This window comes from Athene noctua, chromosome 2, assembly GCF_965140245.1.
Source record: "Athene noctua chromosome 2, bAthNoc1.hap1.1, whole genome shotgun sequence".
In the NCBI taxonomy this organism is placed as follows: domain Eukaryota; kingdom Metazoa; phylum Chordata; class Aves; order Strigiformes; family Strigidae; genus Athene; species Athene noctua.
Genome location: NC_134038.1, coordinates 146,088,939 through 146,115,379, shown reverse-complemented (window position 1 = coordinate 146,115,379; position 26,441 = coordinate 146,088,939). Strand labels below are relative to the sequence as shown.

The 26,441-nt window shown below is 41.5% G+C and overlaps 1 protein-coding gene across 5 annotated transcripts in view; it reads right to left on the bottom strand.

The window, feature by feature from the left end:
- Window positions 1-25,967, bottom strand: part of LRRC3B (leucine rich repeat containing 3B) — a 47,021-nt gene extending 21,054 nt beyond the window's left edge. The window contains exons 1-2 of one of the 5 annotated variants that reach the window (XM_074898097.1): window positions 25,739-25,963; window positions 23,539-23,640 (exon numbers count right to left, since the gene is read on the bottom strand). The gene's annotated coding sequence lies outside the window, so the exon portion shown is untranslated. Of the gene's footprint in view, window positions 1-21,751; window positions 21,845-22,466; window positions 22,556-23,538; window positions 23,641-25,738 lie in introns of those variants that run through there. The other 4 variants (XM_074898098.1, XM_074898096.1, XM_074898100.1 and 1 more) reach the window with 4 other exon arrangements.
- Between the last annotated feature and the right edge of the window lie 474 nt (window positions 25,968-26,441).

Genomic DNA, 26,441 nt, shown 5'->3' with positions numbered 1-26,441 from the left:
AGCAAGTTGGTTGACAATATAAAACTGAGAGGAGTTGATACACCAGGTGCGTGCACTGCCATCCAGACGGACCTGGACAGGCTGGAGAAATGGACTGACAAGAACCTCACGAAATTCAACAAAGGAAGTTCCAAGTCCTGCACCTGGGTATGGATAACTCCATGCACCAGTACATGCTGGTGGCCAACTGACTGTAAAGCAGCCTTGCAGAGAGAAGGACCTGTAAGCTCTGGCAGACACCAAGTTGAACATAAGCCAGAAACGTGCCCCTGAAGCAAGGGTAGATAATAACATCATGGGATGCATTAGAAAGAGCATCGCCAGCATGTTAAGGGAAGTGATCCTCCCCCTCTACTCAGCACTGGTCACACACATTTGCAGAGCTGGGTCCAGTTCTGGGCTTCCTGGCACACGAAAAACATGGACTTAAACAAGTCCAATGTAGAGCCACAAAGGTGATTAAGGAACTGGAGGATCTGACCTATGAAGAAAGGCTTGAAAGAGATGGGACTGTTCAGCCTGGAGATGGCACAGGGGGTTTCATCAGTGTGTACAAATAACTGATGGGAGGGAATAATGAAGACAGCCACTCTTCTCAGTGGTGCCCAGCAAAAGCACAAGAGGCAATCAGTACAAACTGAAATACAGGGAATTCCATCTGAAAATAAGAAACTAATAATTATTCCCACACTGCCCCCCTTACTGTGAGGGGGTCAAACCTGGAATGGGTTACCCAAAGAGGCTGTGGCATCTCCACTCTAGAAGATACTCAAAAACCAGGGCGACAAGGCCCTGAGCAACCTGTTTCAGGTAATCCTGATTTGAGTAGGGGGTTGGAGTAAGAGATCTCCAGAGGTGCCTTCCAGCCTCAGCCATTCTGTGATTTACTTTCAAGAAGGTTAAACAAAACATCTGAAAGAACTACAATTCAAGAAAAAATATTTGAAAGCAGTATAACTTAAGACAGAGATAATTCTAGGCCTTGCAGTACAACATTTAAGTTCTACTGAAGCACATTTTTATTTCCTGTTTGTGTTACACATGGTTGTACAATCTATGCTGTCTGTAAAGAAGAAATGCACTTCATGGGGTGCTTCATTTGCAACAGGGAGTTAAAAACACATATCCCAAACTCAGAGTTTGGCTGTAGATGTTTTCTACCACTCAGAGTTTATGAAACACCTTACCATTGAGTACAGTTCCCACTATGACTAAGGTGGGTAAACAAGTTCAATTACAGATGTTCTATTTTTAAAATACTAATTGTAAGGCACATAGTATAAAACATTAATTAAAATTATGCTGGTTTCCACAACAACAGTGCTTCCTGAGAAATACCTGTATGAGCAAACATTGAGGATACACAATTATTGTATTGCTCTGTGACTTTATACTCTAAATCAAAATAGTACTCTTTTATACCAACATCTAAAGGCAAAGTACCAAAACTGCAAGTATTTATTCATTTATGTAACTGAAGTCAACAAATTGAATTACTGAATTGGGAGCAAGACAACATCCCCAATAAATATGCATAAACTTATTTGGAAACTCTTGAAAGGAGAAGATTTTTAAATGACAGCAAGTCACACATGGCCAAACTCTGGCAAATAAATTCATAAGTACCTAATGAACCAATTAAGTGAATTAACTGATTTTAATGCATCAAACACTAATTTGTGTGCCTACTTTCATACCAACAGAACATACAAAAAGAACACTGCCCTTAAAAAAAAGGGGGAGGGAACAAAAATGTTTAAGCCTTTTTTAAATGCTTTTGAGCACCAAAATGATATTCAAGCTGGTCAGAAAACAAAGGCAAATTTTCATTCTGTTTTATGCACCCAAATTACAGAACAAAATCCTGTAAAGTGTGGTTAGAAGGCTTAAAACCAAACCAAACTAAACGCACTGAACTCTGTCGCTACTTAAGTGTCTTGTAAAATGCTTTCAGAAGCTGATCTGAGCTGTTGGTAGAACAAGCTTTTAAAATTCCACCTTTTGTTATTAATTTTAAGAAGTCAGCCAAATGGATTTTAATAGGAAATACAGTTTTCCATCCTTCATTTACAATCCTGTCTTAGATAATCTCTGTAAAGGGATGCGATGTCTGCCAAAGGGAAAGAACTCCACAGGAACAAGCCACCAAGGTTGTTTCCTGGTCCTCATCTTGACAAACCAAGAGCCCCGGGGTCTGCTCAGTATCTTGTGATTGCATGCACTCGGGGATTCTCTGTTTCTCTCTCTTGCTATCTTCCAGCAGATCCAGCACAATTCTTTTCATCTCCTGGTATCAGTCAAGCTTTCTATTACGCTATTTGCTTAACCTCGCAATCCCAGGGGTTCCCAGGAGGCCAGACTCTGAAGAAAAGTAGTGCAAGTCCCGGAAGAAGCAAGGCATACTAGCTTTGCTCCATACTTCTATAGGTCCAGATAATCTGCAAGAGAGAAGGGGAGCACTATGGCTGACCAGCTTTCTTCCAAAGCCACAGAGGTAGTCTGTGCAAAGGCACTACATCATGGGATCATGTAGTTCATGCCTTGGAAAAAAAAGCACATCTCAATTTTCAAGTTCACAGTAACAAAAATACCTTTAAAATTCAAGGACTGATAGAACTGATAACAGACAAATTCCTTTGAAATGCTCTAAGCAATTCGGTTTTACATTTCAAGTCAACAGGTTTAATTTCTACTTCTGTTTTACACCAAAGAGAAGCTTCCTTATTGTACCAAGCTTAAAAAAGGCATCTCATCACATACCTGCCCACAGTCATTACTCCCAAGTGCTAGCAACCACTGCTTACTCACTGCTGCTTACGGCACTTCTCATGGTGGGAAAGGGCTGATGGCAAGGAAGCAATTAATTCTTTTAATTTATTTTTTTTAGTTCTTTCTGGTCATAAGGCTAGACTGTTTTAAAAGCTGCTGTCTGTTTATTTTCCCCTGAGGTTTCACAAGTTTCTCTTAATATGTTTTTCATCCTTCTCAACAAAAATGTCTATTCTCTTCTGGTTAGCCTTATTAATTTGACCATTTAAATTAAACCCACTTAAAAAGCTATTTCCTAGACAAGTTTTCTATTCTTCTAGATGTTAACCTATTTCTCTGTTTATTTGACTTGTCATATCTTCATTTCATTTCATTTGGTACATTAAAAAAATGAGATACACAAAAATTAATACTGAAAAGAACCCCAGAGGACATAATATCAGAAAGCTACAAAAACAGAGGGAATATATGTATGTACGTTAAAGAAAAAATTACAGTTAGAGTACCTATGTAAAGGATACAATAATGAGTTACTTTGATCTTTTAATCTCATCTAAAATCAGTTTTTCAAACTGCATTCTTTAATTCATAGGTCCATGCATAATAAATTCAAATATCCAGATAACTCATAAGAATACTACTTAATACAGTGTATTCATGCATGACTACACAAAGTAAGAAAGATGGTTTACTATGGTAAAGTGAACATATGTAAAAATATTTTCCCTTACAACATCAAAACGAAATTTCACTCATTTAAATAAATATTTTGCTATATTGACAGAAGCCAAATCCATGTTTTTTTCAAAGCCTTGCTTTAGTTGTTGCTTATAAACAACGGTGCTTTTTTGGTCTGCTTCATATGAAATGACACAAGGAGTTTGTGTTGTTCACATAACACTATAAATTCTCTTTGCTTTTTTACAAGTTGTATGTAACAAACATTTTAGCTTTCTCAAATGAGGAAGAATACAATCAGCCAACCTCTTTGTGCATGTCCTATGAGGATACTCATCCTCAGTAGAAATAAATTTCACTAGCCTTAGTCAGCAAACTGCGATAGCAGGTGATAAAACTATGACATGCACCAAAAACTTACAGACTTGTTAATCAGTAACAAGATATAACAGAATATGCTCTCTGAAACCACCCATATTTCCTAAACAGCATTTGGACAGCTTCTCTTTTTGAACGGGGACCTGATGCTTTCCATTCAATCCGTGCACACCATTCTCTCCTTCCTCCCTAAATTCTAAACATTTTTCTTACATTTACTTTTTCCGAGATTCAGTAGTGACAGTTTTTTCCTTACACTCCTACATATATTTTGCACAAGCTGTTAAACAGAATTAGTCCGCGCTCCTCTTTCATATCAATCACCATTGGCCAAAAATTTTTCCACAGAATCTGGTACACAAGAAACCAACTGACTTCACAGTTGGAAAAGCTCAACAGCAGCCAGACTATTAAATAAAACAGAGAAAGAACGTTTTATAAGTGATACTCAACCATGCAGTTGGATGGAAGGCTGTTTCTCCTGTGCTCTGAAGGAACCTAATAAACCGACTTTAGAGAAATCCCAGTTCTGGCTCTTGCCATCCATCTTCTAACTTGTGCAAACACAGCTTGGCAGCCAGGCTGAAGAAAGGTTTTACAGACTATGGTCATGCAGACTCTCCAAATGACAACAAAAAGTCTTTACTAGGTGAAGACAGATTCCGGGTGGCTAGCAGGGAAGGGGTATGAACACAGCATTTGGAAGACAGGTTGAGCATGTTCAGTGTAAATTCTTTATGCTGCCTTTAACTACCATAAGGGCATCACTTATAAGCAGATAACAACAAAAATAATGCCTGGTACCGCTTGGTTGTTGCACTCTGCACAACACAATAATCCAGGTTAGTTCAAATGGACACCATCACCAAGAATGCTGGCCAACACCTTTACCTAAATAAGGAAAGAGACTATTTATTTACCCTGCTCATAAATGTACTCTTCAAATTCCAAGACAAGTCTTTACTGCAAATTTGCCATTACTATTCAAAGCCAGGAGATAAAAATTTGAAAAATGAGCAAGCTTGAATTACCTAGAGAAATTAAACCTTGTGGTCCTCACAGACCTAGCAAAGCAGAAAGAATAATCTAAGCAAATTCCCCCCCCCCCCCCCCCCAAAAAAAAAGGGGCAAAATTACAGCATGCTAGTTCTTTCAGTTGCAGTTTGCTAATATATCTTAGTGAATGGGAACCATCAGTTTTAAGTTAACAATCTAAACTCAATGTCTTATTTTTAAAAAAATTAAAGTACCAGAAGAGATAGCAGGAAGAAAAAAAAAGTGACATTGGAAAACCTTTGGTTTTTTTAGATTCTGGGAGATGAAATAATTCAAGTCAGAACATCCTTCCTTCGCCATGTGTTAGGACCACATGGCATGAGGAGAAAAATCAACATGTGCAGTATCGGAAACCCGTGTCTCAGAACAGAAGAAATTGGTGGATAACAACAAATGAACCTGCTACGCAAGTGCTGATTTCTGCACATGTTTAAATCTGGAGGCACACTACTTCTTCCTGCAGAGCTTTCTGCCAAGTACAGGATCCATGGGAAAAATGGCTTAATCCCCAGTAATGATGCAGTGTGAGGAGCCTATCCGGGACATACTTATGCTGTCCTCCATGCTGAGGGTGCACTTCCAGGAAAAAAAAAGAGTTAGTGACCATGTATCCTTCTACCACTCATCTCTTCATCTTCTGCATATCCTGCTCTGCAGAGACAGGCATTCACACCTACAGGATGCTGCTAAGTCACGTGGGGACATCACATGCAGGAAGCTGCTCTTCTAAAGAGAACTCCTGCAAATACAGTGGACATCCCATTAGGATTTCTTTCTTTACATGGATTTCTGCAGTATGGGAGATGGATGTCTCTGGTGGTTTTGCTGCACCTTGTTCCTGAATGGAAGCACCACACTGCTTCTGCACACCCTGACTTTTCTCACGCATGCTAGAAAGAGTATTTTGTTACATCCTCTGCATGTACTGTGAGGCCCAAAAGAGGCAAAATAAACCACATAAACGATTAAAAAAAAAAAAGGTTTAGTTACAGTAACTTTTTTTTTTTTTTTTTTTAAATAAATTTCTCTGTGGAACTGTGATTTACCCTGAATACTGTGAACATTCCTTGTTAGCTTGCTTCCAAAGCTCATCTAAGAATGGGACGAGATCATGTGCAGCTATCTGGTGAAGCAAAGGAATGAGTCATCAGTCTGCAAGCTCAAAAACAGATGGAATCATAGATTCTGACCAAGATAAGGACAGTAGTGAATGAAACACCAAATTACACCTCTGGAGAAAGCAGTCTAGGATGGCAACTCATAAACATACCTACCTAGCCTAGCATTAAAAATCATTAGGGAATCCAGTGGGTTACTTAGAGAAAAAACTCCATGGAATTCAAGGGGGAGAAAATCTCCCTGAAAAATGTTTGAAACAGCTGAAGGAATTCAATTACAGGAGCATACACCTTTAACTAACTTGGTCAAGTCTTGTGTCCTATGCTCTTACAGGTTGACATAAATATTATGGATTAGGAAAATGTCACTTTTGAATAAACTAAGTAGTTTTAATTAATTTATAGTGAATTCTTTTAGTTATACTCCTACTAAGATTAGTACAATTTTCCTTACAGAAGGAAAGAGAAAGACAATAGTGCAAATGCTCTCTCATTTTGTATTCAAGCGGTTTCTTCTTTGACTAAACAAAGATAGCAGTCTCTCATAAAATGAGAGTACTTCCCACCAGCCACACTGACAAAAAAGATTCTGTTTGCAGTTTTGCTGGTCTGAATGCAAATAATCTAGGTAATAAGTTTAGATTTCTACCAAAGCTACTGAAAGCAAAACATGTCCCCAGAGATCTACAGCCTGATTAGTGATAATAAGCTGAGATAGCACAGCCCCAGCTGCTTAGTATTACACAAAGAAAGAGGTGGGCAGATCCAGAGAAAGCTGCACATATTGGTTTCACTCCTATTCACAATCTACCCCTACTACTTCTCGCACCCACTCTTCACCAAAGCATGAAATGCCAGTTGCTTAGATTTAAACTGTTCAATATTCTGGTACTGCCATCACAAATTACTAAATAAATTAACAGAATGCCACCATTCCACATAGTATCAAACATCATGCTAGCCCAATGTATTTTCAGATGTTTCGCTCTCCTGACAAACTCTTCTGCCCTGCCACTGCCTAAGCAGCCGCAGCACCCGCATCGAGTTGCAACAGCAACTCCTGTTCGTTCCTTGCCCGGAGGCAGCATACCCTTCACTGAGGATCACTGTGGGTGCAGGACGCATCAGAGACACTTTTTCCCCCCCAAACCTTTACCTGCACCTATACCTTACAGACGTTGCATCCCATGAATTACCCCTTTAGTTACTACATGCTACAGAGATCACAGTTACCGCTCTCCGGGGAACCCTACCCACTGTCAGTGCACAGGCTGCCTGAGCTAGCTTAGTCCTCAGTGAGATACGGAAAAGAGAGCAGGAAGGAGGAGATCCTGGGAATAGGGCCTTCGGGAAACTTCCCCACCCCATGACTCTTGTTGGTTTAGGTGCAAGATTCACAGGTTTAATTTCGGTGGTTCTTTTCCTACTGCCACTTTATTTTAGCCCAAACATGCTGCAACATACTGTGCACTGACTGTGCCAATGAACACGTTCAAAACGTACACCTGAGAAAGGTGAGGACCTCATCAAGAAAAATAATACAAAAGATACATTAAGAGTATGAGTGCTCATAACGGTGCAGTACAGGAGGATATGCCATTTAAGGACTTCAGACATACACCAGCATGTTCCAAAGAGGCAATACTTCTAAATTTTGTTTCAATAGATTAATAAGGAGATAATTTTGAAGGCTATAAAGACTACTTCCCTTCTCCAACCTGGACCTGCTTCTTCACTTACTGATTTTTTAAGGTAGCTCAGCTTCCATCTCCGATTCATGGCTTCTAATTATTTCTCATTTTAAGTATTTACATCTTGGGATCAGAAAATGCAAAGGGATAAGTGATTAGCAGAAGAAACAAAAACTGGCTGTGCAGGATACCCACTCCAGGACTTGGACCACCTCACCTGCCGGCATGATGAAAAGCAGCTTGGGGATGTCTCCTTCCTGTTCACAAAAACACGACGGGCTGTGAAAGATTGCTTTTCCACCAGATTGAAGCTGTATCACACCTACCACGCAGTGACCCAAAGCACCCCTGCCACACACACAATTAAATTCCATCAAGCCACTGCTGACCACCTCTAGCGCACAGCACATGGCATGCTTTAATTTAGCATTAGCAAAATACCAATAGCCCCTGGAGAGACTTGGATTTAATTCTACTCCAAAAATATGTTCTCTATACAAGAAGCAATGAGCAGCAGTGAATAATAATTATTAATTGTCAGCTCTTTGACCATTTTCATACCTATACCAAGTGTCTTAGAAAGGATAGCTCCTCTTCCTCAACAGGAATGTCAGAAACAGTATTTTTCTGAAAAGGAAGATCATTTCAGATAATAACTCCATATTTCACAGAATAGAATTTCATAGAATAGAATTCTACTCTATTTCCTTTCTAAATTATTCAGATCTGGAAGCAGAAGAAACAAGAATTCAGTATGTAAAACTGCAGCTCAAATATTTTCAGCAGCCCAGCAAAATCCTCTTGCACACATTCTTGTGAGTTAAAAAACAGATCTGCTGTGAGGCACAGCATGCACCTCATGGCAGCAGTGCAGATTTATGTTTCTGCTCTCTGAGAAGTCACTGCTATGTAAAAGGATATGACTGGCTTTACAGGTCAAGGTAAAATCTACTGCCCTGAAACAGACTGAAAATGGAAAACGGATATAGCAGCCTAAACACACCGAGCTATCAGAAGGGTTTGAGAGGTAGGATACACCACCACTGACTTATACAATTTAAATAGCACAGTCAATGCTTTCTCAATTTGACAACTTCTCTCTTTGCTTTACATTTTCCTTGCTTTTCAGCCCTTTGGAAACCTCACTCACAATGGAGAAGATGTCACATTTCCCCCAGAACGAAATTGGCTTATGACACATTGTATAATTCCAAAAATACATAATGCATTAATTTGACATGCTCCTGTCATCAAGACCTTAATTCTACTATCTTCTATTCCAGATATAATTAAAGAAATTCTCTGCCTCAGCCATCTAATTTGTATCACTTTAAGAGGGAGAGTTTCTTCCCACTCACCCCAAGGTCCTTCACATGGAGATCCCAAACCTTCACAGGAAGGTCCGCTTGAGTCTCTTCTTGAACATACTACGTTCTCATCCTAACAAGAGACTACTAGTGAGCTGCTTTTCTCAGTCAACACGTTGTATTTTAATTTTAATTCTTTGCTTGACTAATTTCCCCACTCTTTTTCTGTGCATTAGTCTTCCTCCACAGTGTTCCCATGAACTCTTTATTTTCACCTTGGTTTTACTCTCTAGACCTGTGTGTCCCTTTCCTTCTTTACCACCAGATTACCATGCATGCTACAAGTTCTCAGATTTTGCAAAGGCAATTATTTCTGTGCAATACTCCACAAGTCTAGGAGTGCTATCTGGCAATTGTTCCTAAAACTTAAGTGGGGCATTTTCTGTAAAATAGATGTGCTTCTGCTATATAAACTTTATGCCCTCCTAGAATTTATAAACTTTATGCCTTCTCTAGAAATACAGCTGCTTTTTTTTCGATGTAAAAAGGCAGGGACAGAGACAGATAGGATATCTGGATATACTGAAATGCTTTATAATCCCTTCTGTTGGACACTTAACTACAGTCTGTGAGTTGGAGAACTATAAGAGATCCACTTGCTCACAGGTTTGTGACCTTTCTGGTGAATTTTATGAGTTATATATATATATATCAGATAAGCTGCCATTTCATCTTCACAACAGACCTCACCTGGTTAAATATTACATCTATCTTGTAGAAAACACAAGAATTACTGGCAGAGCTAGTATTAAAATGCAACAGACCATTTTTTTTTCTGTTTCCCATAATACTGAGCTACCCCAGCAGTGACCTAAGATGAGGGTACAGTTGACTAGGAGGGGACAGAGACCTAGCACTGTCAATGCCACCACAGGCCATATTGTCACAATCTGACCCAGTATCTCTGTCTCTCCCTTATGTCCTTCATCACACATCTTCTTCTCACCCTGCAACCTCAACTGTATGTACACACAAATAAATGACCTAGTGCTGTTTTCTCACAGAATGTCCAAAAGACTTAATCCTTCCTTTCAGAGTTTGATGGTACATAAGAATAATAGGAGCCAGAAACCAGAAACCCACCCCAAACTGAAAATGGATGTTGCTGACATCAATCTTGCCTCTCTAAATCAGCCCTGAATTAAAATATCAAAAGGAAAAGATACTTTGCAGAGATAATAAATACCAGTAATTATTTTTCATGGCCTTCAGTACACAGCCATTTGCACTTGTGAAAGAGAATGACAAAACATTATTCTCACTCTATGCATCACCAAAGCAAAACGGTGAATGTAACGTACCAGCATACTCCCTTTGCACTGCTCTCTGTGACTCTGCAGAGATGTCTGGGAAAAACACAAACCAGTATTCATCGTTTTAAAGATTCCCTTTCTGTGTCCTTTCCAATTGGTTTTTCTTCAATCCCTTCATGGTCTCACCATTGAAAATAAGAGCACCGTTCACTGTCATGAAACTGCATATCCTGGACATAAAGGAAAACAAAACCTCTCGTTTTCGGATGAAATTCCTTAGATGGGAACATTGCCCAAATGAAAGCAGCCTGGCTGAGCCCTGTAAGAAGTTAGGAGGCAGGGAATCGCGTAGCCATCCTTAGTATTTCTGGATGCAAGTTCAGGAAAGAGAAAGCCAAAGCAGGTGCTGATAGCTGCAGAAGACACCTGAGGAGTCGCTTCATGGCACTGCACACTTTAGCAGTCCAGCTAAATGCAAATAGCACCTGCATGAAGATGAAGCTGTGAATGTGCTCTTTATACCATATACATTGTCCAGTTCAACTGAAAATACCCTCCAATTCTGTTCAGCACCAAAAAAACGAATGGAGCTGAAGGGCCGCTGGAAAGCTGGAGAAAACAACCCTGACTTGGGCAAGCAGCTCTGAAAGAAACAGAGGAGGAAAGACTGGAAGATGGGTCTTCATAGGGTCAAACATACTCTTAGTCATGTCTTTGTCAGTAACCACTATTTTTCTGATAAGGTTGCATAATCATTTGCACAAGATATGTTTGACACATGACGTTTTTATAATGTTATGGAAGAAAGAAGGAAAAAATATTTTTGTAGATAAAATTAATAAAGCTATGAAGGCTAAAAAAATCCAGATTATAGATTTTACCCCGCCCTACTTCATTACACACCTTGCGTGCAAATTTCTTACTGGAAAATGTCACCTAATTAAATTTATTATGCTTTGATTTTTTTGTTGTTAACTTAGATTTAATTAAAAATTTCTCAATTTATGTAATTTATTATGGCATGACCATTATTAATGAAGCTCACAAAAGGTACGTTAGATAAATTCATGCAAAGGAGATGAAGCAGAGCAGAATGAGGGATTATGTTCTCAGACTTCTGAGTAAAGAAACCTGAAATAAATGCAAGTTCTGAGTGTTTGGAGCAGAGGGTGCATTCATTGTAATTATTTCAGACTGCATGCTGATTGCAAAAGATTAACATAAATAGGAGTTGTTATTGCAGATGTTTCTATTCTTGCTAGGAAATCCCTTGAATATAGGAAGCACAGAATAAAAAATGTGAAGATGCTGTACTACAATGTACATTGTAACTTTTGTTCTATTCTTTTTTCTGTTCTGGACATACCAGAAAAAAACATAAATAAAGCTGTTCATCTTCAGGCCTTGAAGGAAAAACACGACAAAACATCTAGATGTAACCTCACTGCTCAGCAGTGAGCATTTTGGCACATTGCTTCCTCCCTCCCAGAAGTGCCCTTAGTGCAGAGCACTAGGTTACCCTCCAGAGCCTATGTCGCCTGCAGCCACAACCACAGTCAGTACAATAAAATTCATAGTAATTAACAGCTTTTAAAATCCTTGTTCCTCCACTCACAACAGCAAATTGGACACATAAATAATTCACATGTAACTTTGATATTTCTGACTCCCTTTCTACGTTAAGCAATGGCAAAATTTCCATTCAGTCTGGAAAAAAATACGCAAAACTCTTCGTGTTGAAAATTTTCCAAAAAATATAAGTAGGTAAAAATGTCTAACGACAATGCTGGAGGTATGAATAATACATCTCATCATATCTTCTGTTTCATTTCCTCACCTCTCATAATTTGCTTTCTTGTCTCAGTAGGATCACAACACTCAGAAACCAAGAAAGGTAAATGGCTCAGGGCAGGGCTGTTTGACTGTAACTGCAATCTGCTCAGGTCTACCACTGCAACACTTTTGTAAAGAAGAATTATACAGCTGTTCAAGCTCTTCAGTTATTTGTGGACCAGCTGTATGAAGTATCATCCACACTCGCTGAGATGGGTGTAAGTCAAACTGATGCTGTGCTCTGTACAGTATCTCTCTATAGGCTGAACCATTTCCTATAGTTCTGCACTAAACATGAAACTAAAAGGTCATATGGGCCTCTCCATACAGCAACACACATCACCACGTAAGCTGTGTTTCAGAGTCACGGATGGCAGGGCAGTCAGCTACACCACCACGGGCCAGACGCCAGAGCTGCACCCCACTGCCTCCAGATCAAGGGGGTACAAGCACCTTCCCTTTACGTTCCTCAGTCCTGTGCTTGTTCTGTATTAGATGGTGCCAGGAACGTGTCAGACCTATACCCAGTTTTCTCAGCCCAGGAATGACAACATACTCTACTGCCTGGGCCAGCGTCCACCAAGATGGGCCCGGGACTCTGGGTGCCTCTGCTGCCCAGCCCTGGCAGCAGATGGGCCTGGCTCCTTTCCAAACGAGATCAGGCCATGAAGGAGGATGGTCGCATGACGACATGTGGTTTGAACGCTGCCAGGAACCAGAAGCCCACAGAGCACGTCTGTCTCGCAGCACAGACACTGCTACGGTGCCTGGCTAAGACAGTTTTAGTAGCAAACTCCACTGACAGCACAGCACATCTCATACTCCAAATCTGTCCCTCTGTTTCAGTGTTATGAAACAGTATCATCGACTGCAGTTCAGGTACAGTTTTAAAATAAAATGTACTAGCGCAAAAACAAGAGCCCTGTGTAACATTTACAGAGTGACTTTCAGTGGAGCAGATCTCATGGGATTTCTTAAGTCTTTCCAAGCCAATTGTATAATGCCACAGGCTTTCACCAGCATGGCTAAGGGCAGAGTTTGGGTCTCCGTATATATGATTTCTTCTATTCACTGCCAGATGCAAGGGGTCAAAACGCTGACAGAGCACAGAAGCAATTCTACATAACAGTGTTGCAGAGAAAGGAAAGCACAGTCTGTGGCAGTGGCAGAAGGAATTCACTGCAAGCTCAACACAACCTCTGGGGTTTGAAAAAGAGGGAACAAACGGGAAAAAAAAAAAAAAAAAAGACAGAAATGCTGTTTCCCCAACACGGAACAGTAGGGTTGCAACAGAAATTTTACCATACTTGTGGGGAGAGCAGGGGATTTATGGGCACAATTACAAATTCTGCAAATCCTTTCCGAAGGCCTGTCTTTGAATGACTGAAGCAAGATCCCAATCTCCCCAAACTAACTACGTAACAGGGCTCAGCAGGAATGAAATGCATTGTATGACTGTCACTTCTATCATTTCGAGCAGAATCTTGTTTTAGTAGCCTGTCAGATTACAAGAGTAGATATGAATTCAACAGATAATACTGAAATCCCAGAAATAGTTATTTCAAGTATTCTTATATCGCAAGTTAGGAGCAATACCTCGCTTCCCATTTGGACATAACTGTGTTCAAATCAGTATGAATAACATCCATTCTTAAGGTGTTTTCATTATGTTTTTGCATAAGTCTATCACAAACTGATACAGCATGTGCATTATGGACATAAATCTATTATGGTTTACACCCACATTAAGGCAACTTCAGTGAGTTCAGACTTATGTAGATTTACCTTAACTCTTTAAACATGAGTGATATGCAAGAGAAAAAAAAAACAAAACACACCAACCAAAAAACCCACGATACTGATGTTTCCAAAACAAACAGCAAACTAATTGCTAATGGGAACACCTCTGTACAACCCTGATCTCAGATGTGAACCTACACACATTCCCACGGTTCCTTCTCCTCGTAAGAATCCAGCTCCACCCCCAGCAGACACATCCATCAGCTCCAGCAGGGGTATGGGAGGACCAGCTTCAGGCATCTGCACTGCAAGTCTTTTGCTGCCCTGCTCCACGTAACCCTTAGCCCACATGAGGCATTAAGCTGGTGCATGAGAAGAGTCCTCTGTAGCAGACACCTCCAAGAGAGGGGAAAACACAAGTTTCAAAAAGCAGCAGCAATGAAAAGGGAAGAGAGAGAGTATGGTAAAAAGAAAACAGTAAAAAGCTTAGGGACTGTAAACATTCTCAATAGTATCCAAATATTTGCAAAGAAAATTACACAAAGTTTACTTTTTATTAACTCACAACACTGCTATGCTATAATAAGACATTTCCCCACCCCTGATTGGGAAATGCGAAGGTGCTATGCTTGTTTAAACCTTTTGCAGACTTTCTTAATCTATCACTTGAGAACACCTTACCTTCTTATTCAGAATGACCATTTTCCCCTGAGAAAGGCAACCTCCCATTTCAAACCTCCTAAGCTGACTCACATCTTCTAAAACTCTTTGTTGTGACAACATCTCTAATGGACTTTGTTCTTTAAACACCACTTTGGTTCAGGGAAAAATTTGAACAAGGTTTTAAAAGTTCTGGGGAAGTAAGAAAGAAAAAAAGGGAAACAGCTGGAAAGTTAGAGATTTTAAACCCACATTGCAAAATGCTACATGGGACTGCCTCATTGCTGAGAACATTGAAATCTCACCTATCCACCCCACCCCCAAACCATGCCACTCACTACAGGAAAAGAACTGAGCACTTTGTTCTCAGTAAGGTTTTGGACAAGACCTCCTGAAGTCCCGAATCACAACCCTGAAGGCCTTATATAAACCACAGCAATTAAAAACATCCTCAACTCACACTGATAATGTTCACATAAAAAACTCAAATGGCAATATTTTAGTGCACAATAGGCATAACTAACCTTGGCAGCAGCAGTACTGTCATCATTCCTGTTACAACCTGGACCACTCATCCATCCTATAAAGAAACTCCTCTTTTGTAGAAAAGCCCAGCTCTTGAACAGCTCTTTGATGGCTTCTGAGGGAATCCCGTTACTGCCGATAACTGTGAGCCCTTCACACAGATGCCCAGAGACAGAGGCTCCTGTCTGAGATGCTTCGCTGGATTAGAAGCTCCATGATTGCCCTCTGTACCTATTTCCATGTCTCAGCCCTGACAAATCCCCATCGCCTGTGCACACCCAAAATGCCCATTTTCTCTGGCCCCAGGAAAATGTCTCCGATCAGGGCTGCCAAGAAAGTCACTGTGTAGGCTTAGCAAGGATATGCTTTAGCATTAGCGAGATGTTTTATCTTTTACCTTTCACCAGAGGCACAAATCTTACAGGAAGTGTTTCAGCACGTCCTGATCTTTCTGTCCTTCATTTCTTCAGATGAGTCTTCTTACACAGGTATTTTATCTGGTGGATCCCTACTAGCTCTTTACAGACAGCACTTCCCTCTCATGCTGCCCCTAAGCCTGACAAATGCAAGCCCAAACTGAGGAACCCTGTCACACCTGATGAATTATTGCTGACAGAGGCTGGTGCTTTTCTGTGGTTTGTTTGGGATTTTGGTGGTGGTGGTGGTTTGTTTTCTGGATGTGCAAGGAAATCAAGTTCCCCCTTCAAATGAACCCAGGGTCAAACCCCTCACAAAAAAACCAAAGGCTTTCACCAGTAAGGGGAACTACAACACAGTGTAAAGATGCAAGGTGAACTTTACAATGTTCCACAGAGTCTCTGTAGCAAAGAGGTGTGCCCCAAAGCTGCGGTCTGAAGTGGTTGTAGGCGCACCCTGCCCTCGCAGCAACAAGGCTCACAGGGAGCCTGCAAACACCTGCTTCTTTCTACAGCACTGTCAGCGAGATGCCAGCACCACTGCTGCTGCAGGGCAGCGGGGCACCTGACTTTCAGCCTAGTATTTTCTTTGCTTATCACAGTCATTGAACAGTAATATTCTCCTTATCACATCTGAGGAATATAGTGTTCCTCTCTAATCTGAAAAAGTACAAGCTATGGCACAGGAAGCTGGTTTCAAAAGGTTTACACAGATGGGCTTTTTTTTTCCCTCCATTCTGGTGTGAAAATCATGAAAAGATAATTACACTTTTTTTTTTTTCATTTTGAATTTGTTTTGGAATTGAAGATACAAAGCACTTGCTTTTAATTTCCTACTCCCAGGTTTGTTCTTTTTTTAGTAAGAACCATAAAAATTCTTTTGAAAAAAATAATATATTCAAGACTAATAAAATTAAAGTGAAAATATTTTCAGAAGCAGCTTAGGTACAATTATTAAGTTGTCAAATAAAATCATCTGGTCTAAATTAAACTGGAGAAGGGACAAAGTTTATACCTAATTTCTCAGACCAAAAGAACCATTTCCAGGAGCAACCCTTCTATCCAAGATGCTGCTAGGTACAGAACAGTCAGGTATATGGGTGAAAACTGTCAACCTGAGTACAGTGTCAATGTTAGCAAGAAATCCACCTCTCACTGATCTCCACTGCCACAAACTTTCCACCTCTACAGTCAGCCTACCTCTACTCCCAGCAACTGACCACAAGCAGCTCAGTATCTGTAATTAAAAATAAACGGGGTTTTTTGTTTTTTTCTTGATGGCAATAGTGAAGTCACTTCCCTGATAGAAAGATTTAATTTCTAAGGATCAGCTCTGTCACCTGTGGTATTTAACTCACTAAAAAGTTACCCTGTCAGTGCTCTTTACTGAATGGTCAAAAAAATAAAGAAATTTCAGGAGGACTGAGACCGAATGCTTTTAGAGCTCCATTGGCTCCTACATCTGCAGTCACAAAAATGTATTTTCTACCGCTATACAGGTATTTATTAAATTCAACAGTCTTTTTAACGCCTTGCCTTAAATATTTTTAGAAGAAAGGTAATAATATTTTTAAAATAAAAAATAAAACTTGAGGAAACTACGGATGCATAGGAAATTGAAAAGGCTACTTGGATTAGCCAGGTGAATGGAAGAACACAGGTTGTCAGAGAATCAGTCCCCAGCTCCCCACTGCTTTGCATTCATGAGGCACTACTTTGCAAGCCTGATAGTATTTTAGTCTCCCTTTGCAGAAGAAGCCCAAGTGCTTACTGGGGATTCAAAACTGCACTTCACAGCTTCTAGAACCAGAATTTGAAACTAGCAGTTTTAGCCCACATGATTAAAATTGCTTCATTAAAACAACAACCAAGACACAGTAACTCCAGTCAACAAGACTCCATCTGGGAAGCCCACAGAAAGCCAGACCTTACCTGCTCTTCAACTCCACAGCAAGAGGAAAACAAAGGACCTGTGAAACCTGCAGTGTCCTCATTCACCTCATGTTTTTCTAATGATTTCCCAGCCAACTCAAACATCCATAAACTTTTTAAAGCAATTTACTTATCAAAGCGTTGCTTGCCAAGTCATGCATGCCGCAGGGAAAAAAGTACTAAGATGACAGTGCATGTAGCTGACATGGCATGGAGAGAGTTTCTCTCAGAGAAGGCAGCTCTGTGGAGAAGGGACAGAGTCTGTAAAAGTACGTTTGTGGTGTGGTGATACAGCCACACAGAAAGTCCAAATTGGAATGGCATTTTTATACAAACTGATCCTGAAATTAATGCAAAGTATATTTTATTGGATCTGACTTGCAGTCTGATTTCATACCAAGAAAGAGCCCCAGCACAACAGCTTTTTATATATAAAAAATAAATACATATTTGTGAGCTGAAATCAGCGACAAAGGTGTAATAGCAAATACGCCTATGGTGAGCTTGCAATAAAGAGCCATTTTCAGACAACAAAGACTGAATGCGAGAGGGTACATCAATTATTGCTGCACAAACCAGATCAAAAGAACAGCACACAGCTGATTTGTTCATAGTTGTTCATGCAGCATGACAATGAGAAGGGCTGAGATGATATTAGACAATACAACAGCATGCATTCAATTTTTAACAGATTCATGCAAATTTATTTTTTTTTACTCACAACCAAGGGAAGTTGCAACACTACTGACACTGCACAGTTGACTGTTGTTGTTCAATGTGTTAAAAAAATCTACTATAATTAAGGAATTGCTTGGCCTCTGTCCAGTTTGTTCCACACTGCTGCCTCACACTTGTTTAAAGAACTGAGAAAATTTGTTGAAAATGTGGCAGATAGTACGAAAAAAAACCATTAAGCTTGACTGGTTCAAATTAGGCGGTATTTGTACAGATGGAGCACCTGCCATGACTGGCAAGAACAGTCATGTCGCTTTGCAAGAAAAGTTTTTGGATCGAAAGTTATTGAAATACCATTTGTATCCATCAGGATTTTTTTTCTGAGCCAAAGATTTAGGTTTCTTACATGTCTAAATCCTGTCATCTCCTACTCTAGCAAAATAAGTATTTATTCATGAAAGCTGCCAATAAGCACACCATGTAATTGATGAAAACGATATGCAGAATACATACACAATGTCTTCTGTCAAAGGGCAAGAATTGTGAAAGATTCTGGAAACAGAGAATGACCAATACATTTTCTTAACATAAACTATTAACCCTTCAATGACAACAGTCTGCTTAAAACCAAGAATGGAATCAGAAATCTGGTCTGTAGGGACATGACAGCTCAGTTTTGCAGTCTCAATATGTACTTTCAGGGTAAGGATTTCCCATTTACTGCATGCTGTCATCCATGTGCTGCTTTTAAGTCAAAGCTGAGATGTTCTTACTCTATTTGAATTGGTGTACTTCAGTTATTTGCGGTGTGAGAGAAGTGACAACTGAAGGTCTGAGAAATACTGTGATCTGATGTTTTGGGAGTTGTTTCACTCTAAGTTTGAAGATGCTGGAAAACAACAACTTCCCCTTTGCATCATATTTTATATAACGTGATGTAGACCATTTCCTTTGAAACAGTTTAGAATCTCTCAGCTTTAGAAAAGGGGATATATCCTTGCAGCAGCAGAGTGAAGATCAATACGCTTATCTACAGACCAGGCACACCCAGTGAATAGCAAAACCCAAAAATGAGTACTAAAAAGCAATTCTTTTCTGATACATGCCTTGTGGATTGGGATCAACACATTTTCATGAACAGTAATACTCTATTACAAACTTTGTTAAAAATAGACTGTTCAAAAGTCACCAATTCTCATCTCAATGACTCAGTGTCAACAAAGATAAAAACAAGGGCAAAAAGGACATTTAGAAACACTATCAGACTATTTGAAGGTTGCAATGGCAGTTGTACTCTGTTAACTTCATTTCAGAAGAAAAGAACCAAGGGTCATTCTCTCTTCTGACGCTAATAACAAGAAATTATGTTTAATAATAGAGAAGAATCAAGATAAATTTTAAAGACCATTTGCAAGGAAAAAAAAAAACAACAAACAAACCCTAGCCAGACTTGCTATAAAGGCTGACCCTGGAATTTACTGATTCCCAGTCTCGTGAACAGGTTCCTGCCTTTAAGTATTTTTCCTCTTCTGGAACTCCTACATTTGCACATACTGATTCAAGATTTCTGTTCTTGGCAAATAATATTTTGCCTAGGATGGAAAAGTGTAACAGAACGTCACTATTTCAAAACAAAGTTTCAGACTTAAAAAAAAAAAAAAGCATTAGAGAATCTGTTTTTAAAATTGCATGAAAATGTTTTTTGATGTTTCCTTTTTTTAAGGTAAAAGTGTATTGAAAACAATATAGAAATACTGCTACATGAAGTACTAAAAACAAAAATAATATTAACGGGTAATGAAAATTGGCACAATCTAACACAAAGTAAAAATGTGTAGAAGTCAAGAATCAGAACACAATTAACTAACTTAAACTTATTTTGGTTTTAATGGTCATAAGCTGAAGTTTCATCGATTAGATATATAACCCCCATTGTTTGCTTAACCACACATGACTTAGCAAGCAACTACACATATTTTTTGTTGCAGTTCCTCTTCTAAGAGGAAGAATTACTTGCGTCTGTTCTTGAAGAACGATGAGTACTTGCATGAACTCAACACCAGTGGCTGTTTCTTTTTAATTATAATGTATTTAGAATAGCAAGCAGCACAGGTTCATTTGAACGTCCAAAGGCTGCACCTTTTTGCTGCAAATTATTCACGTGCACGTAAAAATGTATATTTTTTTTAAGTATTACAAAAATACTTTGCATGAAGCAAATTCTTCCAAAGTGGTATACAATTAATGTAGATGAGGGAAACAACGCTCACATGCTTTTCACATGTCCCTCTAACTCCCAGTACAAGCATACCAAACACTCAGTTGTTCAAGTACTCTAATAAAATGCTGAATACTCACCATCTTTACATACAAAGTATCTTTACTTAGTAGAGTTGCAAAAGCATGTAACCCCATTTTGGTAAACTGCAAAAAACTACTCCCTTTAAAATCAATGCTATTATTTGTTGGAGAAAGACGTAACTTCCACTGCAACTCTGACAGAAAAGAATATGATGACGCCATTAAAACTAACAACATCCACAAAGTACGCCTCTTGAGACAGTCTGTCACTAAAGCATGCCACCTTTAAAAACACATGCTCTATTAACATTGTGTGTCCAAAGGATGAAGTGGGAACATGAAGTGACCCCCCAGGAGAACACTCTCTGTCAGACTTCCACAATTTGAGTAGAATACAGGTTGTTATGTAAGCATGCTATACACACATTTATACCAGTAACATTTTCCAATTGAAAATTCCATGGAAATTTAAATCTATCCCCTGCCCCTTTGATTCCTTCCTGTCCACCTTCTACTTACTTTATGCATTGTTTCTCTTTCTCAACTTTTTTTTTAATTTTTATTGTTTGTCTCTCCTTTTACTCTCACTTTATAACCAGACTTTTAATTTGTTGTTCCTTAAATAATTAAATATTCTCCATTTGCTTTCCTGCTTTCAAGCCAGACTGGCATCCCATTTATGTGCTATCACTCACTTCTACCACCTTTCACTTTCTCTTGTTATCATATCTTTATAGTACTATCTGGCAGGCAGAAATCAAATTTTTTCTTCTTCTCAAAGGGTAAGTTAGCAGCTTTATGAAACTGTTTTTAATGTAGGACAAAATTAATTTAAAACGCACACTAGCGAGTTGAACTCACCCTGAAAAGCGGAGGTAAACCTTAATTGAGTACACCAAGATCTGTAGTACAAATTTTCATCTCTGTTTAAGTAAAAATTTCAATTACCCAGTTCAATGTATCTCTAAAAAGGCCTTTTACCAGCCCCGTTTAATTGAGAGAGATTTTTATGGTCTTTCTATCTGTGGAGTCAGGACACAACAAGGCAATTTCAATCCCTCATCAAGACTTCTAGTCCCACTGAAATCAACCAACATCTTTTTTGAAGTCCCATGGCAAGCCCACAGCACAGCAGGCAGCTAAAGGGCTATGGTGCAACCCCACTGATACCTTCATCCTTCGGGAAGTCTGAACTACCCAGTTCAGACAGGACCCTTCTCCTTGCTGTCTTTTACTTTTCCCCTATTTCAAGGGCATTTGGTCACCTTCATCTGTTCCCATTTCTCCTTCTGTCTTTTTTTCATCCTTATAAAAAGTTCATACCTTCCAGAGAAAGAAACCCCATTTTGCTTCACCTACCACTGCCTTTTTCTTGCTGATGGAAAGCAGAACTCAGGAGTTGTGCCGATCTTTACAGTAAAAGGCTCTTCCCATGTCCAGTGTGGAAGTCAGTGTAGAAAGAAGTTAATTTTTAAAAAAATCCGCTTGCTGAAGGTACTCAATAGAGTATCCAGGGAGAGAGGAATAAAAGTTACTTTCTTGTTCAGTAGCAGTAAGCATTGTTGTTATTCTTCAAAGTTCAAACTAAATCTCTGTGTAAAACAAGCCAGCGCTGGCTACAAATGCTGCTTAGTCTACAGGGGTAAGCAGTGCAAGTCATCAATGGCAAATACAGAGACACCAATTCCCCACAGAAATCTTAATGAAGCAGGAGCATACATCCTTAATCATTGTGAAATAACGAGACCCTACTCCACACTGGGTTTGGCAGTTGTTCATCTAAACCATGAGCTCAGATGAAGCAGCAACATGTGGTGAAGTACCACATCATACTGCTTTTTCACTGGGATGCACCCACATGTCCACTGAACATCCAGACAAACAAACTACAGCAGAATGATGGAAACACAGAAACTTCTTTATGAAAAGGGCTGTATTAAAACTAGAAGCAGAGATTTGAATTCACCAGAAGAGAACAACCCTAAATTTGATATAGCACAGTGGATTTAAGAGTAGAATGCACACCTTGTTCATGCATGTATTTACAGACTGTAATCCATTTAAAAATACTTACTGAATGTGCTGAGAAATTCCTATACTCTTATTGCTTGTAGTTTCTGTAGACATACTGACATCTGATTCATATCAGCACTGAAGTGCTCCACCAAAACCACACCTTTTTGAGGTTCCTTTTAGTAAACAAAATAATATTCTAAAAGGCTTGGCCAAACAAGCCAAGGTAAATGCTACATATTCCATGAACTAAAATAATTTATTTTTGGCTCAAAATACCATCATTTAAAAATAACATTCTGTTTAGCATTATTACAAGTTTCATAGCTCCATGAAAGATTTCTCTAAATTTATGACCAAATTTTACTGGATGAAGCAAAATTACAAAGATTATTTTGCTAGCCACAGAACACTAATTTTAATCTGCATTCTCAAGTGAGGGCTAATCCAAAACCCATGTATGCAGATGACAAGGACAGTAGTTACATGTAAATCCTGTAAATCATCACAAATGCAATATCCTACTCTGAGAAAAAGCACCTTCCTTAGTCCATCTTCTGAGTAACTGAAATGGTAACAACAAATATTTCTATACATATTCCTACTTGCTTAAATTATTCATTCCACTAAAAAGTTTAAAATCTTCCTGCCAGTGAGACATGTGTTAGTCTCATAAATATGCCTAGTGAAGTGACAGAAAATATCCTTAAAAGCAAGATTCAGAAGTACCTTATTATTTAACTGAACATCTAAAGGTAATTTTATAATAAAGCAATACATTTTCTCTGGGTTTAGACACCCAAGTTAACACTTCTGAGCAAGGCTGATTTTTATAAATTTCAGTTCTACTGCTTGGAGGTTATTTCTTGCGCTGACATATCATGCATTTGCTCTGAAGTTACTCTAACACAGCTTCAGTGTGAGTAGGAAGAGTTTCCTATCTCTCAAAAGATTTGAAATATGAAACGCACAAAGCACATGGAAGAGACAAATCACAAATGCATCCTTAAATTAAGTCTTGCTATTCTGTTCATTGGTGGCAACACTCTCATGGACTTTATTAGCACAGGACTTGATCCAGAGCACAAAATTATATGCCTATCAAATGATACTTATTTTTCAACTAAGCTCACCTTTGAGGCAAAACACACTGATCCTCGACAGCTGCAGATAGAGCCCTCCTTCTCATTCACTCAGGCCCTGATCTCCAAGATACCGAGCAGCTTCGACTCATCCTAACGCAATGGAAAACCACAATCACTCACATGAACTCATCTTCCTTGGACTGAAGTTGGTGCAGATTTTACACCAGAAGGCAAGAAGGGCTCAGTGACCCAACCAGCAACAGCTGAATAAATGCAAGAGATCTGGACTTAACCCCAAGTTTTTCTCCTACTGAAGTCAGAGTCATCAGCACCAATGAGTGCATCCCCACGTACTGCCCTATGCTGACAACGAGCCCAATCCTGCTCTCTTGAGTCATCAGAATTTACCTGTAGGAGTAATTCCACAGAAACCCTCTGCAATTTGCACAAGGGCTGCAGAGTTGGCTAAGCAATCTCAGTGTTATCTTAATTCCAAGCAATTTTAGCATTTAGATACTAAACTAGAAAATTAGACTCTGAGCATAGCAAAGGTTTTGCAAATGAGTTCATGCTACAGCTTACTTTCTTTCCCTCTAAATCAAAGTAGAAGCCCATTGTGTGCCCGTCCTTTTTAATTAAATTACTAAGAATAATATCAACGGGCAAGCCATATGAACACTGTGGTGCTCTATATCAAAGCCTTCAAGCTACCACTTTCAGTAGGGCGTGATGCACACCTTGCAATTTAAATGAAGAAACTATTAGACAGATTACCAAAAGAAGAAATTCTTGCCAGTTATTTTTCAGCGTTCAGAAAAGGCTATCCTAGTCAGAGCTTTTGTCTCTAAAAGTACTTATTTTCCTTTCCTTGTCAAGTCTGCAATATTCTCCCGTGGCTGTTATTTTTGTTAAATAATTACAATCATCTCAAAAGCATTTGCTTATTTTGTCATTTTCATACATACATAAATACCTCTGGGCTCACTTCTCTAAAAGGAGCGCTACATGTTGTTTGCCTGGTTTTCAATTCTGACTCTTTTAAGTAGTTGGCTTATTCGTGCTTTTCAAGTTATTTGGCTGGTTTTATTCTGTAATCACACCATTTCTGCTGTCTAGGGACATTCAGCGAGAGGGGGTGATAAACTGCAGCCCGAATCACTCTGCGATTTTCTAACAGAACCTCTAAAATCTTCTCATTTTTGAAGGTAGAAGCAAGAAGTAAAGAAGAATGCCCGCTGGCACATGGAGACATTTGCCAAGTTCTAGGAGAGGGGCAATTCAGGGCGCGTGGATGGCCAGGAGGGCGAGAGAAGCGCGGGCCGTTTCCACGCACACCCGAGCGCCCGTCCCCGCTCGCTGCCGGCGATCACGAAACCGACGGGCGGGCTCTGAGGTGGCGGCCGTGCCCTCCTCGGGGCGCCGGGCCGGGGCACCCCACCCCCGCCGGGCCGGGGGACCCTCTGCCCGCCTAGCTCGCCTCGGGGGGCTGCACCCGCCGCCCGGGGAGCCCCGGCGCCCCCCGCCGCGGTCCCGCCCGGTGCCTGACCCCGGGCGGCGCGGCTCACCTGGGCGCGGCGGGCACCGCCGCCCGGCTGCCCCCCGCTGCCGTTTGTTGCTCGCGTTCGGCGGGACCTGCCCTCTCCCTCCCCATCACAGCCACCGCCGCCTGCTCCGTAGCAACTGGTCCTGGTAGGTCTCAAAGTGGAAAAACCCCACGGCAACACACACGGCGTCTTCCCACCGCTCCCCGCCTCCGCCTCCCCGCCCCGCACTCCGCGGCTCAGCGCGGCCGCCGGCAGCCCGCCCCGCACACGGCCGGGGGGCGCAGCGGCCAGGCGCCTCGGAAACACGGACATACGGGGGGGGCTGCGCCTGGGTTTTTTTTTTTTTTATTCCTCCCCCTTTTCTGATGCTGCTCCGCTACGAGACCGGGGGGCGCGGGTCTCGAATTCCTCGCTTGCTCCCAAGGGAGGGGGTAGCAGCCCCCTCCACCCCTTCGTTCCCTCCCCATCCCCCGCGCTGCTTCGGCGGAGCCCAGACCCCAACGTCGCCCCCTCCCAGCCCTCCCGGGGCTCGCCACCACGGGCCGGGGGAGGGAGTATCTCCCGATCAGTGCCGGGCGAGGTGGCACGGCGCGGCGGTGGCCCCTCGGCGGCGGCAGCAGCGCTGCTCGCCCCCCGCCCTCCCCGTCGAGTTTCCTCCCGGCGCTACCACCCCCCCAGCTCGGCCGCGGGGCCCCGCAACTCACATCGCGGAGCGGCGCCTTCCCGCAAAACTTCGCGGCGTGTCGCCGCCGGGGCTCGGCTCGGCCCGGCTCGGCTCTGCCCCTGCCCCAGCGGCGCAACAGGCAGCGCAGATCTCACCTGGCGCCGGGCCGCCGCGCCATGGGAGCGACGGGCGGAGCCTGCGGCCGGGGCGGCGGGGCCGGGGCGGCGGGGCCCGGGAGCAGCCACCGCCCGCCCGCCCTCCTGCCTCCGCCGGCCGGGCGGCTCTGCCTGCCGCGCCGCCGCTCCCTCCGGCCCCTGCGCTGCGGCTGCGGGCAGGCGGCGGGCGGGCGGGCAGGCGGGGAAGGGAGGGGGAAGGGAGGGAGGGAGGAGAGAGCGGGGAGGGAGGGAGGGAAGGAGGAGAGTCCCCTCCCGCTCCCAGAGCACAGCGGGGAGCTGCCCCCACCCCCGCGGAGGGGGGATGCTGTCTGTCCCTCCCCGGGGCCGATTTTGGCTCTCGCCCCCCTCGCTCTAAGGGGCCGCCGCCGCGGCGGGGGGGGAAGGAGGGGCGCGGGGAGAGGCGCGATCTCCCCCGGGGGCGTCTTCGGGGGGTGCGTCTGCTCTCCCCAGTGCCCACCACGTTCCCCTGCAGAATGTGAATACGGTTAATTGTTTTCCCAATCTGAGTGAGAAGCCAGCTATTGCCAGCGTGTAATACTCGATTTGCCAAACTTGCTACCGCACGGG